The following is a 12,005-nucleotide window of genomic DNA, read 5'->3' as shown; positions in this document are numbered from 1 at the left end:
CTTATCAAAAACCGCCACTGCCTCTAGGTCAACTCCCCTTACATGAAAGATCACATTACATTCAACCCTGGTCAAGGTTCACAACATTGACCCCACTTTGAGCAAAAAAAAAAAAAAAAACCTTACTGGCTCCAAGAAGACTTAGACCACATTCATAACATTCTCTTCCTAAAAAGAGAGCGGCCGTATTCCGTTCTTCTGGATGGCCAAGAAGCCAAGACTGGTGCTTATGCCACCATTCATGGGTTGGCCTAATAACGGTAGCTATGATTCTAGAGCTGGAGGCTGCCTTACTTCTGCCCTCAAGGGCTAGGTGCCATTCACATGTCTTGATTGAAGGCTTCGTAGAAGACCACAATTCAGCTCTCTCAACCACCCTACTTTCCGGTGGCACAATGCACCTCCGTGTCAGGATGGCCGAGCGGTCTAAGGCGCTGCGTTCAGGTCGCAGTCTCCCCTGGAGGCGTGGGTTCAAATCCCACTTCTGACAGCGTTTGCATGGTTTTTTCACGGTTCCCCTACCTGCTAGTCTTTCACAGCCAAGAACGTTTTTTTTTTTTTTTTTTTTTAACACATTTACACAACAGAGCACTGTGGCTCTATAGCTCAGGGGTTAGAGCACTGGTCTTGTAAACCAGGGGTCGTGAGTTCAAATCTCACTAGGGCCTAAGCATTATTTCATGCGCTGTATCTTTCTTTCCTGACAACCTATTTTCTTTCACCAGCTGTCTTATCAAAAACCGCCACTGCCTCTAGGTCAACTCCCCTTACATGAAAGATCACATTACATTCAACCCTGGTCAAGGTTCACAACATTGACCCCACTTTGAGCAAAAAAAAAAAAAAAAAACCTTACTGGCTCCAAGAAGACTTAGACCACATTCATAACATTCTCTTCCTAAAAAGAGAGCGGCCGTATTCCGTTCTTCTGGATGGCCAAGAAGCCAAGACTGGTGCTTATGCCACCATTCATGGGTTGGCCTAATAACGGTAGCTATGATTCTAGAGCTGGAGGCTGCCTTACTTCTGCCCTCAAGGGCTAGGTGCCATTCACATGTCTTGATTGAAGGCTTCGTAGAAGACCACAATTCAGCTCTCTCAACCACCCTACTTTCCGGTGGCACAATGCACCTCCGTGTCAGGATGGCCGAGCGGTCTAAGGCGCTGCGTTCAGGTCGCAGTCTCCCCTGGAGGCGTGGGTTCAAATCCCACTTCTGACAGCGTTTGCATGGTTTTTTCACGGTTCCCCTACCTGCTAGTCTTTCACAGCCAAGAACGTTTTTTTTTTTTTTTTTTTTAACACATTTACACAACAGAGCACTGTGGCTCTATAGCTCAGGGGTTAGAGCACTGGTCTTGTAAACCAGGGGTCGTGAGTTCAAATCTCACTAGGGCCTAAGCATTATTTCATGCGCTGTATCTTTCTTTCCTGACAACCTATTTTCTTTCACCAGCTGTCTTATCAAAAACCGCCACTGCCTCTAGGTCAACTCCCCTTACATGAAAGATCACATTACATTCAACCCTGGTCAAGGTTCACAACATTGACCCCACTTTGAGCAAAAAAAAAAAAAAAAACCTTACTGGCTCCAAGAAGACTTAGACCACATTCATAACATTCTCTTCCTAAAAAGAGAGCGGCCGTATTCCGTTCTTCTGGATGGCCAAGAAGCCAAGACTGGTGCTTATGCCACCATTCATGGGTTGGCCTAATAACGGTAGCTATGATTCTAGAGCTGGAGGCTGCCTTACTTCTGCCCTCAAGGGCTAGGTGCCATTCACATGTCTTGATTGAAGGCTTCGTAGAAGACCACAATTCAGCTCTCTCAACCACCCTACTTTCCGGTGGCACAATGCACCTCCGTGTCAGGATGGCCGAGCGGTCTAAGGCGCTGCGTTCAGGTCGCAGTCTCCCCTGGAGGCGTGGGTTCAAATCCCACTTCTGACAGCGTTTGCATGGTTTTTTCACGGTTCCCCTACCTGCTAGTCTTTCACAGCCAAGAACGTTTTTTTTTTTTTTTTTTTAACACATTTACACAACAGAGCACTGTGGCTCTATAGCTCAGGGGTTAGAGCACTGGTCTTGTAAGCCAGGGGTCGTGAGTTCAAATCTCACTAGGGCCTAAGCATTATTTCATGTGCTGTATCTTTCTTTCCTGACAACCTATTTTCTTTCACCAGCTGTCTTATCAAAAACCGCCACTGCCTCTAGGTCAACTCCCCTTACATGAAAGATCACATTACATTCAACCCTGGTCAAGGTTCACAACATTGACCCCACTTTGAGCAAAAAAAAAAAAAAAAACCTTACTGGCTCCAAGAAGACTTAGACCACATTCATAACATTCTCTTCCTAAAAAGAGAGCGGCCGTATTCCGTTCTTCTGGATGGCCAAGAAGCCAAGACTGGTGCTTATGCCACCATTCATGGGTTGGCCTAATAACGGTAGCTATGATTCTAGAGCTGGAGGCTGCCTTACTTCTGCCCTCAAGGGCTAGGTGCCATTCACATGTCTTGATTGAAGGCTTCGTAGAAGACCACAATTCAGCTCTCTCAACCACCCTACTTTCCGGTGGCACAATGCACCTCCGTGTCAGGATGGCCGAGCGGTCTAAGGCGCTGCGTTCAGGTCGCAGTCTCCCCTGGAGGCGTGGGTTCAAATCCCACTTCTGACAGCGTTTGCATGGTTTTTTCACGGTTCCCCTACCTGCTAGTCTTTCACAGCCAAGAACGTTTTTTTTTTTTTTTTTTTAACACATTTACACAACAGAGCACTGTGGCTCTATAGCTCAGGGGTTAGAGCACTGGTCTTGTAAACCAGGGGTCGTGAGTTCAAATCTCACTAGGGCCTAAGCATTATTTCATGCGCTGTATCTTTCTTTCCTGACAACCTATTTTCTTTCACCAGCTGTCTTATCAAAAACCGCCACTGCCTCTAGGTCAACTCCCCTTACATGAAAGATCACATTACATTCAACCCTGGTCAAGGTTCACAACATTGACCCCACTTTGAGCAAAAAAAAAAAAAAAAACCTTACTGGCTCCAAGAAGACTTAGACCACATTCATAACATTCTCTTCCTAAAAAGAGAGCGGCCGTATTCCGTTCTTCTGGATGGCCAAGAAGCCAAGACTGGTGCTTATGCCACCATTCATGGGTTGGCCTAATAACGGTAGCTATGATTCTAGAGCTGGAGGCTGCCTTACTTCTGCCCTCAAGGGCTAGGTGCCATTCACATGTCTTGATTGAAGGCTTCGTAGAAGACCACAATTCAGCTCTCTCAACCACCCTACTTTCCGGTGGCACAATGCACCTCCGTGTCAGGATGGCCGAGCGGTCTAAGGCGCTGCGTTCAGGTCGCAGTCTCCCCTGGAGGCGTGGGTTCAAATCCCACTTCTGACAGCGTTTGCATGGTTTTTTCACGGTTCCCCTACCTGCTAGTCTTTCACAGCCAAGAACGTTTTTTTTTTTTTTTTTTTTAACACATTTACACAACAGAGCACTGTGGCTCTATAGCTCAGGGGTTAGAGCACTGGTCTTGTAAACCAGGGGTCGTGAGTTCAAATCTCACTAGGGCCTAAGCATTATTTCATGCGCTGTATCTTTCTTTCCTGACAACCTATTTTCTTTCACCAGCTGTCTTATCAAAAACCGCCACTGCCTCTAGGTCAACTCCCCTTACATGAAAGATCACATTACATTCAACCCTGGTCAAGGTTCACAACATTGACCCCACTTTGAGCAAAAAAAAAAAAAAAAACCTTACTGGCTCCAAGAAGACTTAGACCACATTCATAACATTCTCTTCCTAAAAAGAGAGCGGCCGTATTCCGTTCTTCTGGATGGCCAAGAAGCCAAGACTGGTGCTTATGCCACCATTCATGGGTTGGCCTAATAACGGTAGCTATGATTCTAGAGCTGGAGGCTGCCTTACTTCTGCCCTCAAGGGCTAGGTGCCATTCACATGTCTTGATTGAAGGCTTCGTAGAAGACCACAATTCAGCTCTCTCAACCACCCTACTTTCCGGTGGCACAATGCACCTCCGTGTCAGGATGGCCGAGCGGTCTAAGGCGCTGCGTTCAGGTCGCAGTCTCCCCTGGAGGCGTGGGTTCAAATCCCACTTCTGACAGCGTTTGCATGGTTTTTTCACGGTTCCCCTACCTGCTAGTCTTTCACAGCCAAGAACGTTTTTTTTTTTTTTTTTTTTTAACACATTTACACAACAGAGCACTGTGGCTCTATAGCTCAGGGGTTAGAGCACTGGTCTTGTAAACCAGGGGTCGTGAGTTCAAATCTCACTAGGGCCTAAGCATTATTTCATGCGCTGTATCTTTCTTTCCTGACAACCTATTTTCTTTCACCAGCTGTCTTATCAAAAACCGCCACTGCCTCTAGGTCAACTCCCCTTACATGAAAGATCACATTACATTCAACCCTGGTCAAGGTTCACAACATTGACCCCACTTTGAGCAAAAAAAAAAAAAAAACCTTACTGGCTCCAAGAAGACTTAGACCACATTCATAACATTCTCTTCCTAAAAAGAGAGCGGCCGTATTCCGTTCTTCTGGATGGCCAAGAAGCCAAGACTGGTGCTTATGCCACCATTCATGGGTTGGCCTAATAACGGTAGCTATGATTCTAGAGCTGGAGGCTGCCTTACTTCTGCCCTCAAGGGCTAGGTGCCATTCACATGTCTTGATTGAAGGCTTCGTAGAAGACCACAATTCAGCTCTCTCAACCACCCTACTTTCCGGTGGCACAATGCACCTCCGTGTCAGGATGGCCGAGCGGTCTAAGGCGCTGCGTTCAGGTCGCAGTCTCCCCTGGAGGCGTGGGTTCAAATCCCACTTCTGACAGCGTTTGCATGGTTTTTTCACGGTTCCCCTACCTGCTAGTCTTTCACAGCCAAGAACGTTTTTTTTTTTTTTTTTTTTTTAACACATTTACACAACAGAGCACTGTGGCTCTATAGCTCAGGGGTTAGAGCACTGGTCTTGTAAACCAGGGGTCGTGAGTTCAAATCTCACTAGGGCCTAAGCATTATTTCATGCGCTGTATCTTTCTTTCCTGACAACCTATTTTCTTTCACCAGCTGTCTTATCAAAAACCGCCACTGCCTCTAGGTCAACTCCCCTTACATGAAAGATCACATTACATTCAACCCTGGTCAAGGTTCACAACATTGACCCCACTTTGAGCAAAAAAAAAAAAAAAAACCTTACTGGCTCCAAGAAGACTTAGACCACATTCATAACATTCTCTTCCTAAAAAGAGAGCGGCCGTATTCCGTTCTTCTGGATGGCCAAGAAGCCAAGACTGGTGCTTATGCCACCATTCATGGGTTGGCCTAATAACGGTAGCTATGATTCTAGAGCTGGAGGCTGCCTTACTTCTGCCCTCAAGGGCTAGGTGCCATTCACATGTCTTGATTGAAGGCTTCGTAGAAGACCACAATTCAGCTCTCTCAACCACCCTACTTTCCGGTGGCACAATGCACCTCTGTGTCAGGATGGCCGAGCGGTCTAAGGCGCTGCGTTCAGGTCGCAGTCTCCCCTGGAGGCGTGGGTTCAAATCCCACTTCTGACAGCGTTTGCATGGTTTTTTCACGGTTCCCCTACCTGCTAGTCTTTCACAGCCAAGAACGTTTTTTTTTTTTTTTTTTTTAACACATTTACACAACAGAGCACTGTGGCTCTATAGCTCAGGGGTTAGAGCACTGGTCTTGTAAACCAGGGGTCGTGAGTTCAAATCTCACTAGGGCCTAAGCATTATTTCATGCGCTGTATCTTTCTTTCCTGACAACCTATTTTCTTTCACCAGCTGTCTTATCAAAAACCGCCACTGCCTCTAGGTCAACTCCCCTTACATGAAAGATCACATTACATTCAACCCTGGTCAAGGTTCACAACATTGACCCCACTTTGAGCAAAAAAAAAAAAAAAAACCTTACTGGCTCCAAGAAGACTTAGACCACATTCATAACATTCTCTTCCTAAAAAGAGAGCGGCCGTATTCCGTTCTTCTGGATGGCCAAGAAGCCAAGACTGGTGCTTATGCCACCATTCATGGGTTGGCCTAATAACGGTAGCTATGATTCTAGAGCTGGAGGCTGCCTTACTTCTGCCCTCAAGGGCTAGGTGCCATTCACATGTCTTGATTGAAGGCTTCGTAGAAGACCACAATTCAGCTCTCTCAACCACCCTACTTTCCGGTGGCACAATGCACCTCCGTGTCAGGATGGCCGAGCGGTCTAAGGCGCTGCGTTCAGGTCGCAGTCTCCCCTGGAGGCGTGGGTTCAAATCCCACTTCTGACAGCGTTTGCATGGTTTTTTCACGGTTCCCCTACCTGCTAGTCTTTCACAGCCAAGAACGTTTTTTTTTTTTTTTTTTTTAACACATTTACACAACAGAGCACTGTGGCTCTATAGCTCAGGGGTTAGAGCACTGGTCTTGTAAACCAGGGGTCGTGAGTTCAAATCTCACTAGGGCCTAAGCATTATTTCATGCGCTGTATCTTTCTTTCCTGACAACCTATTTTCTTTCACCAGCTGTCTTATCAAAAACCGCCACTGCCTCTAGGTCAACTCCCCTTACATGAAAGATCACATTACATTCAACCCTGGTCAAGGTTCACAACATTGACCCCACTTTGAGCAAAAAAAAAAAAAAAAACCTTACTGGCTCCAAGAAGACTTAGACCACATTCATAACATTCTCTTCCTAAAAAGAGAGCGGCCGTATTCCGTTCTTCTGGATGGCCAAGAAGCCAAGACTGGTGCTTATGCCACCATTCATGGGTTGGCCTAATAACGGTAGCTATGATTCTAGAGCTGGAGGCTGCCTTACTTCTGCCCTCAAGGGCTAGGTGCCATTCACATGTCTTGATTGAAGGCTTCGTAGAAGACCACAATTCAGCTCTCTCAACCACCCTACTTTCCGGTGGCACAATGCACCTCCGTGTCAGGATGGCCGAGCGGTCTAAGGCGCTGCGTTCAGGTCGCAGTCTCCCCTGGAGGCGTGGGTTCAAATCCCACTTCTGACAGCGTTTGCATGGTTTTTTCACGGTTCCCCTACCTGCTAGTCTTTCACAGCCAAGAACGTTTTTTTTTTTTTTTTTTTTAACACATTTACACAACAGAGCACTGTGGCTCTATAGCTCAGGGGTTAGAGCACTGGTCTTGTAAACCAGGGGTCGTGAGTTCAAATCTCACTAGGGCCTAAGCATTATTTCATGCGCTGTATCTTTCTTTCCTGACAACCTATTTTCTTTCACCAGCTGTCTTATCAAAAACCGCCACTGCCTCTAGGTCAACTCCCCTTACATGAAAGATCACATTACATTCAACCCTGGTCAAGGTTCACAACATTGACCCCACTTTGAGCAAAAAAAAAAAAAAAACCTTACTGGCTCCAAGAAGACTTAGACCACATTCATAACATTCTCTTCCTAAAAAGAGAGCGGCCGTATTCCGTTCTTCTGGATGGCCAAGAAGCCAAGACTGGTGCTTATGCCACCATTCATGGGTTGGCCTAATAACGGTAGCTATGATTCTAGAGCTGGAGGCTGCCTTACTTCTGCCCTCAAGGGCTAGGTGCCATTCACATGTCTTGATTGAAGGCTTCGTAGAAGACCACAATTCAGCTCTCTCAACCACCCTACTTTCCGGTGGCACAATGCACCTCCGTGTCAGGATGGCCGAGCGGTCTAAGGCGCTGCGTTCAGGTCGCAGTCTCCCCTGGAGGCGTGGGTTCAAATCCCACTTCTGACAGCGTTTGCATGGTTTTTTCACGGTTCCCCTACCTGCTAGTCTTTCACAGCCAAGAACGTTTTTTTTTTTTTTTTTTTTAACACATTTACACAACAGAGCACTGTGGCTCTATAGCTCAGGGGTTAGAGCACTGGTCTTGTAAACCAGGGGTCGTGAGTTCAAATCTCACTAGGGCCTAAGCATTATTTCATGCGCTGTATCTTTCTTTCCTGACAACCTATTTTTTTTCACCAGCTGTCTTATCAAAAACCGCCACTGCCTCTAGGTCAACTCCCCTTACATGAAAGATCACATTACATTCAACCCTGGTCAAGGTTCACAACATTGACCCCACTTTGAGCAAAAAAAAAAAAAAAAACCTTACTGGCTCCAAGAAGACTTAGACCACATTCATAACATTCTCTTCCTAAAAAGAGAGCGGCCGTATTCCGTTCTTCTGGATGGCCAAGAAGCCAAGACTGGTGCTTATGCCACCATTCATGGGTTGGCCTAATAACGGTAGCTATGATTCTAGAGCTGGAGGCTGCCTTACTTCTGCCCTCAAGGGCTAGGTGCCATTCACATGTCTTGATTGAAGGCTTCGTAGAAGACCACAATTCAGCTCTCTCAACCACCCTACTTTCCGGTGGCACAATGCACCTCCGTGTCAGGATGGCCGAGCGGTCTAAGGCGCTGCGTTCAGGTCGCAGTCTCCCCTGGAGGCGTGGGTTCAAATCCCACTTCTGACAGCGTTTGCATGGTTTTTTCACGGTTCCCCTACCTGCTAGTCTTTCACAGCCAAGAACGTTTTTTTTTTTTTTTTTTTTAACACATTTACACAACAGAGCACTGTGGCTCTATAGCTCAGGGGTTAGAGCACTGGTCTTGTAAACCAGGGGTCGTGAGTTCAAATCTCACTAGGGCCTAAGCATTATTTCATGCGCTGTATCTTTCTTTCCTGACAACCTATTTTCTTTCACCAGCTGTCTTATCAAAAACCGCCACTGCCTCTAGGTCAACTCCCCTTACATGAAAGATCACATTACATTCAACCCTGGTCAAGGTTCACAACATTGACCCCACTTTGAGCAAAAAAAAAAAAAAAAACCTTACTGGCTCCAAGAAGACTTAGACCACATTCATAACATTCTCTTCCTAAAAAGAGAGCGGCCGTATTCCGTTCTTCTGGATGGCCAAGAAGCCAAGACTGGTGCTTATGCCACCATTCATGGGTTGGCCTAATAACGGTAGCTATGATTCTAGAGCTGGAGGCTGCCTTACTTCTGCCCTCAAGGGCTAGGTGCCATTCACATGTCTTGATTGAAGGCTTCGTAGAAGACCACAATTCAGCTCTCTCAACCACCCTACTTTCCGGTGGCACAATGCACCTCCGTGTCAGGATGGCCGAGCGGTCTAAGGCGCTGCGTTCAGGTCGCAGTCTCCCCTGGAGGCGTGGGTTCAAATCCCACTTCTGACAGCGTTTGCATGGTTTTTTCACGGTTCCCCTACCTGCTAGTCTTTCACAGCCAAGAACATTTTTTTTTTTTTTTTTTTTAACACATTTACACAACAGAGCACTGTGGCTCTATAGCTCAGGGGTTAGAGCACTGGTCTTGTAAACCAGGGGTCGTGAGTTCAAATCTCACTAGGGCCTAAGCATTATTTCATGCGCTGTATCTTTCTTTCCTGACAACCTATTTTCTTTCACCAGCTGTCTTATCAAAAACCGCCACTGCCTCTAGGTCAACTCCCCTTACATGAAAGATCACATTACATTCAACCCTGGTCAAGGTTCACAACATTGACCCCACTTTGAGCAAAAAAAAAAAAAAAAACCTTACTGGCTCCAAGAAGACTTAGACCACATTCATAACATTCTCTTCCTAAAAAGAGAGCGGCCGTATTCCGTTCTTCTGGATGGCCAAGAAGCCAAGACTGGTGCTTATGCCACCATTCATGGGTTGGCCTAATAACGGTAGCTATGATTCTAGAGCTGGAGGCTGCCTTACTTCTGCCCTCAAGGGCTAGGTGCCATTCACATGTCTTGATTGAAGGCTTCGTAGAAGACCACAATTCAGCTCTCTCAACCACCCTACTTTCCGGTGGCACAATGCACCTCCGTGTCAGGATGGCCGAGCGGTCTAAGGCGCTGCGTTCAGGTCGCAGTCTCCCCTGGAGGCGTGGGTTCAAATCCCACTTCTGACAGCGTTTGCATGGTTTTTTCACGGTTCCCCTACCTGCTAGTCTTTCACAGCCAAGAACGTATTTTTTTTTTTTTTTTTTAACACATTTACACAACAGAGCACTGTGGCTCTATAGCTCAGGGGTTAGAGCACTGGTCTTGTAAACCAGGGGTCGTGAGTTCAAATCTCACTAGGGCCTAAGCATTATTTCATGCGCTGTATCTTTCTTTCCTGACAACCTATTTTCTTTCACCAGCTGTCTTATCAAAAACCGCCACTGCCTCTAGGTCAACTCCCCTTACATGAAAGATCACATTACATTCAACCCTGGTCAAGGTTCACAACATTGACCCCACTTTGAGCAAAAAAAAAAAAAAAAACCTTACTGGCTCCAAGAAGACTTAGACCACATTCATAACATTCTCTTCCTAAAAAGAGAGCGGCCGTATTCCGTTCTTCTGGATGGCCAAGAAGCCAAGACTGGTGCTTATGCCACCATTCATGGGTTGGCCTAATAACGGTAGCTATGATTCTAGAGCTGGAGGCTGCCTTACTTCTGCCCTCAAGGGCTAGGTGCCATTCACATGTCTTGATTGAAGGCTTCGTAGAAGACCACAATTCAGCTCTCTCAACCACCCTACTTTCCGGTGGCACAATGCACCTCCGTGTCAGGATGGCCGAGCGGTCTAAGGCGCTGCGTTCAGGTCGCAGTCTCCCCTGGAGGCGTGGGTTCAAATCCCACTTCTGACAGCGTTTGCATGGTTTTTTCACGGTTCCCCTACCTGCTAGTCTTTCACAGCCAAGAACGTTTTTTTTTTTTTTTTTTTTAACACATTTACACAACAGAACACTGTGGCTCTATAGCTCAGGGGTTAGAGCACTGGTCTTGTAAACCAGGGGTCGTGAGTTCAAATCTCACTAGGGCCTAAGCATTATTTCATGCGCTGTATCTTTCTTTCCTGACAACCTATTTTCTTTCACCAGCTGTCTTATCAAAAACCGCCACTGCCTCTAGGTCAACTCCCCTTACATGAAAGATCACATTACATTCAACCCTGGTCAAGGTTCACAACATTGACCCCACTTTGAGCAAAAAAAAAAAAAAAAACCTTACTGGCTCCAAGAAGACTTAGACCACATTCATAACATTCTCTTCCTAAAAAGAGAGCGGCCGTATTCCGTTCTTCTGGATGGCCAAGAAGCCAAGACTGGTGCTTATGCCACCATTCATGGGTTGGCCTAATAACGGTAGCTATGATTCTAGAGCTGGAGGCTGCCTTACTTCTGCCCTCAAGGGCTAGGTGCCATTCACATGTCTTGATTGAAGGCTTCGTAGAAGACCACAATTCAGCTCTCTCAACCACCCTACTTTCCGGTGGCACAATGCACCTCCGTGTCAGGATGGCCGAGCGGTCTAAGGCGCTGCGTTCAGGTCGCAGTCTCCCCTGGAGGCGTGGGTTCAAATCCCACTTCTGACAGCGTTTGCATGGTTTTTTCACGGTTCCCCTACCTGCTAGTCTTTCACAGCCAAGAACGTTTTTTTTTTTTTTTTTTTTAACACATTTACACAACAGAGCACTGTGGCTCTATAGCTCAGGGGTTAGAGCACTGGTCTTGTAAACCAGGGGTCGTGAGTTCAAATCTCACTAGGGCCTAAGCATTATTTCATGCGCTGTATCTTTCTTTCCTGACAACCTATTTTCTTTCACCAGCTGTCTTATCAAAAACCGCCACTGCCTCTAGGTCAACTCCCCTTACATGAAAGATCACATTACATTCAACCCTGGTCAAGGTTCACAACATTGACCCCACTTTGAGCAAAAAAAAAAAAAAAAACCTTACTGGCTCCAAGAAGACTTAGACCACATTCATAACATTCTCTTCCTAAAAAGAGAGCGGCCGTATTCCGTTCTTCTGGATGGCCAAGAAGCCAAGACTGGTGCTTATGCCACCATTCATGGGTTGGCCTAATAACGGTAGCTATGATTCTAGAGCTGGAGGCTGCCTTACTTCTGCCCTCAAGGGCTAGGTGCCATTCACATGTCTTGATTGAAGGCTTCGTAGAAGACCAC

At 46.5% G+C, this 12,005-nt stretch overlaps 32 non-coding genes across 32 annotated transcripts; all 32 read left to right on the top strand.

Moving 5' to 3' along the window:
- Positions 1–407: 407 nt before the first annotated feature.
- TRNAL-CAG (transfer RNA leucine (anticodon CAG)) lies at positions 408–490 on the top strand. Its single transcript has one exon. It is a non-coding gene; the product is annotated as a tRNA-Leu (tRNA).
- Positions 491–595: 105 nt separating this feature from the next.
- On the top strand, positions 596–668 carry TRNAT-UGU (transfer RNA threonine (anticodon UGU)). The gene has a single exon. It is a non-coding gene; the product is annotated as a tRNA-Thr (tRNA).
- Positions 669–1,137: 469 nt separating this feature from the next.
- On the top strand, positions 1,138–1,220 carry TRNAL-CAG (transfer RNA leucine (anticodon CAG)). The gene has a single exon. It is a non-coding gene; the product is annotated as a tRNA-Leu (tRNA).
- A 104-nt stretch (positions 1,221–1,324) lies between these two features.
- Positions 1,325–1,397, top strand: TRNAT-UGU (transfer RNA threonine (anticodon UGU)). Its single transcript has one exon. It is a non-coding gene; the product is annotated as a tRNA-Thr (tRNA).
- A 468-nt stretch (positions 1,398–1,865) lies between these two features.
- TRNAL-CAG (transfer RNA leucine (anticodon CAG)) lies at positions 1,866–1,948 on the top strand. Its single transcript has one exon. It is a non-coding gene; the product is annotated as a tRNA-Leu (tRNA).
- A 103-nt stretch (positions 1,949–2,051) lies between these two features.
- On the top strand, positions 2,052–2,124 carry TRNAT-UGU (transfer RNA threonine (anticodon UGU)). The gene has a single exon. It is a non-coding gene; the product is annotated as a tRNA-Thr (tRNA).
- Positions 2,125–2,592: 468 nt separating this feature from the next.
- Positions 2,593–2,675, top strand: TRNAL-CAG (transfer RNA leucine (anticodon CAG)). The gene has a single exon. It is a non-coding gene; the product is annotated as a tRNA-Leu (tRNA).
- Positions 2,676–2,778: 103 nt separating this feature from the next.
- On the top strand, positions 2,779–2,851 carry TRNAT-UGU (transfer RNA threonine (anticodon UGU)). Its single transcript has one exon. It is a non-coding gene; the product is annotated as a tRNA-Thr (tRNA).
- A 468-nt stretch (positions 2,852–3,319) lies between these two features.
- On the top strand, positions 3,320–3,402 carry TRNAL-CAG (transfer RNA leucine (anticodon CAG)). The gene has a single exon. It is a non-coding gene; the product is annotated as a tRNA-Leu (tRNA).
- Positions 3,403–3,506: 104 nt separating this feature from the next.
- Positions 3,507–3,579, top strand: TRNAT-UGU (transfer RNA threonine (anticodon UGU)). Its single transcript has one exon. It is a non-coding gene; the product is annotated as a tRNA-Thr (tRNA).
- Positions 3,580–4,047: 468 nt separating this feature from the next.
- On the top strand, positions 4,048–4,130 carry TRNAL-CAG (transfer RNA leucine (anticodon CAG)). Its single transcript has one exon. It is a non-coding gene; the product is annotated as a tRNA-Leu (tRNA).
- A 105-nt stretch (positions 4,131–4,235) lies between these two features.
- On the top strand, positions 4,236–4,308 carry TRNAT-UGU (transfer RNA threonine (anticodon UGU)). Its single transcript has one exon. It is a non-coding gene; the product is annotated as a tRNA-Thr (tRNA).
- Positions 4,309–4,775: 467 nt separating this feature from the next.
- TRNAL-CAG (transfer RNA leucine (anticodon CAG)) lies at positions 4,776–4,858 on the top strand. The gene has a single exon. It is a non-coding gene; the product is annotated as a tRNA-Leu (tRNA).
- Positions 4,859–4,964: 106 nt separating this feature from the next.
- Positions 4,965–5,037, top strand: TRNAT-UGU (transfer RNA threonine (anticodon UGU)). The gene has a single exon. It is a non-coding gene; the product is annotated as a tRNA-Thr (tRNA).
- Positions 5,038–5,505: 468 nt separating this feature from the next.
- On the top strand, positions 5,506–5,588 carry TRNAL-CAG (transfer RNA leucine (anticodon CAG)). The gene has a single exon. It is a non-coding gene; the product is annotated as a tRNA-Leu (tRNA).
- Positions 5,589–5,692: 104 nt separating this feature from the next.
- TRNAT-UGU (transfer RNA threonine (anticodon UGU)) lies at positions 5,693–5,765 on the top strand. The gene has a single exon. It is a non-coding gene; the product is annotated as a tRNA-Thr (tRNA).
- A 468-nt stretch (positions 5,766–6,233) lies between these two features.
- Positions 6,234–6,316, top strand: TRNAL-CAG (transfer RNA leucine (anticodon CAG)). Its single transcript has one exon. It is a non-coding gene; the product is annotated as a tRNA-Leu (tRNA).
- A 104-nt stretch (positions 6,317–6,420) lies between these two features.
- Positions 6,421–6,493, top strand: TRNAT-UGU (transfer RNA threonine (anticodon UGU)). The gene has a single exon. It is a non-coding gene; the product is annotated as a tRNA-Thr (tRNA).
- Positions 6,494–6,961: 468 nt separating this feature from the next.
- TRNAL-CAG (transfer RNA leucine (anticodon CAG)) lies at positions 6,962–7,044 on the top strand. Its single transcript has one exon. It is a non-coding gene; the product is annotated as a tRNA-Leu (tRNA).
- Positions 7,045–7,148: 104 nt separating this feature from the next.
- On the top strand, positions 7,149–7,221 carry TRNAT-UGU (transfer RNA threonine (anticodon UGU)). The gene has a single exon. It is a non-coding gene; the product is annotated as a tRNA-Thr (tRNA).
- A 467-nt stretch (positions 7,222–7,688) lies between these two features.
- On the top strand, positions 7,689–7,771 carry TRNAL-CAG (transfer RNA leucine (anticodon CAG)). The gene has a single exon. It is a non-coding gene; the product is annotated as a tRNA-Leu (tRNA).
- A 104-nt stretch (positions 7,772–7,875) lies between these two features.
- On the top strand, positions 7,876–7,948 carry TRNAT-UGU (transfer RNA threonine (anticodon UGU)). The gene has a single exon. It is a non-coding gene; the product is annotated as a tRNA-Thr (tRNA).
- Positions 7,949–8,416: 468 nt separating this feature from the next.
- Positions 8,417–8,499, top strand: TRNAL-CAG (transfer RNA leucine (anticodon CAG)). Its single transcript has one exon. It is a non-coding gene; the product is annotated as a tRNA-Leu (tRNA).
- A 104-nt stretch (positions 8,500–8,603) lies between these two features.
- Positions 8,604–8,676, top strand: TRNAT-UGU (transfer RNA threonine (anticodon UGU)). Its single transcript has one exon. It is a non-coding gene; the product is annotated as a tRNA-Thr (tRNA).
- A 468-nt stretch (positions 8,677–9,144) lies between these two features.
- On the top strand, positions 9,145–9,227 carry TRNAL-CAG (transfer RNA leucine (anticodon CAG)). Its single transcript has one exon. It is a non-coding gene; the product is annotated as a tRNA-Leu (tRNA).
- Positions 9,228–9,331: 104 nt separating this feature from the next.
- Positions 9,332–9,404, top strand: TRNAT-UGU (transfer RNA threonine (anticodon UGU)). The gene has a single exon. It is a non-coding gene; the product is annotated as a tRNA-Thr (tRNA).
- A 468-nt stretch (positions 9,405–9,872) lies between these two features.
- Positions 9,873–9,955, top strand: TRNAL-CAG (transfer RNA leucine (anticodon CAG)). The gene has a single exon. It is a non-coding gene; the product is annotated as a tRNA-Leu (tRNA).
- A 104-nt stretch (positions 9,956–10,059) lies between these two features.
- On the top strand, positions 10,060–10,132 carry TRNAT-UGU (transfer RNA threonine (anticodon UGU)). Its single transcript has one exon. It is a non-coding gene; the product is annotated as a tRNA-Thr (tRNA).
- Positions 10,133–10,600: 468 nt separating this feature from the next.
- Positions 10,601–10,683, top strand: TRNAL-CAG (transfer RNA leucine (anticodon CAG)). The gene has a single exon. It is a non-coding gene; the product is annotated as a tRNA-Leu (tRNA).
- A 104-nt stretch (positions 10,684–10,787) lies between these two features.
- Positions 10,788–10,860, top strand: TRNAT-UGU (transfer RNA threonine (anticodon UGU)). Its single transcript has one exon. It is a non-coding gene; the product is annotated as a tRNA-Thr (tRNA).
- A 468-nt stretch (positions 10,861–11,328) lies between these two features.
- On the top strand, positions 11,329–11,411 carry TRNAL-CAG (transfer RNA leucine (anticodon CAG)). The gene has a single exon. It is a non-coding gene; the product is annotated as a tRNA-Leu (tRNA).
- A 104-nt stretch (positions 11,412–11,515) lies between these two features.
- On the top strand, positions 11,516–11,588 carry TRNAT-UGU (transfer RNA threonine (anticodon UGU)). The gene has a single exon. It is a non-coding gene; the product is annotated as a tRNA-Thr (tRNA).
- Positions 11,589–12,005: the final 417 nt, after the last annotated feature.

This window comes from Hyperolius riggenbachi, chromosome 1 (genome assembly GCF_040937935.1).
Source record: "Hyperolius riggenbachi isolate aHypRig1 chromosome 1, aHypRig1.pri, whole genome shotgun sequence".
Taxonomy (NCBI): Eukaryota; Metazoa; Chordata; class Amphibia; order Anura; family Hyperoliidae; genus Hyperolius; species Hyperolius riggenbachi.
Note: the sequence above shows the minus strand (reverse complement) of the source record. Positions and strands in the feature narration are given on the sequence as shown.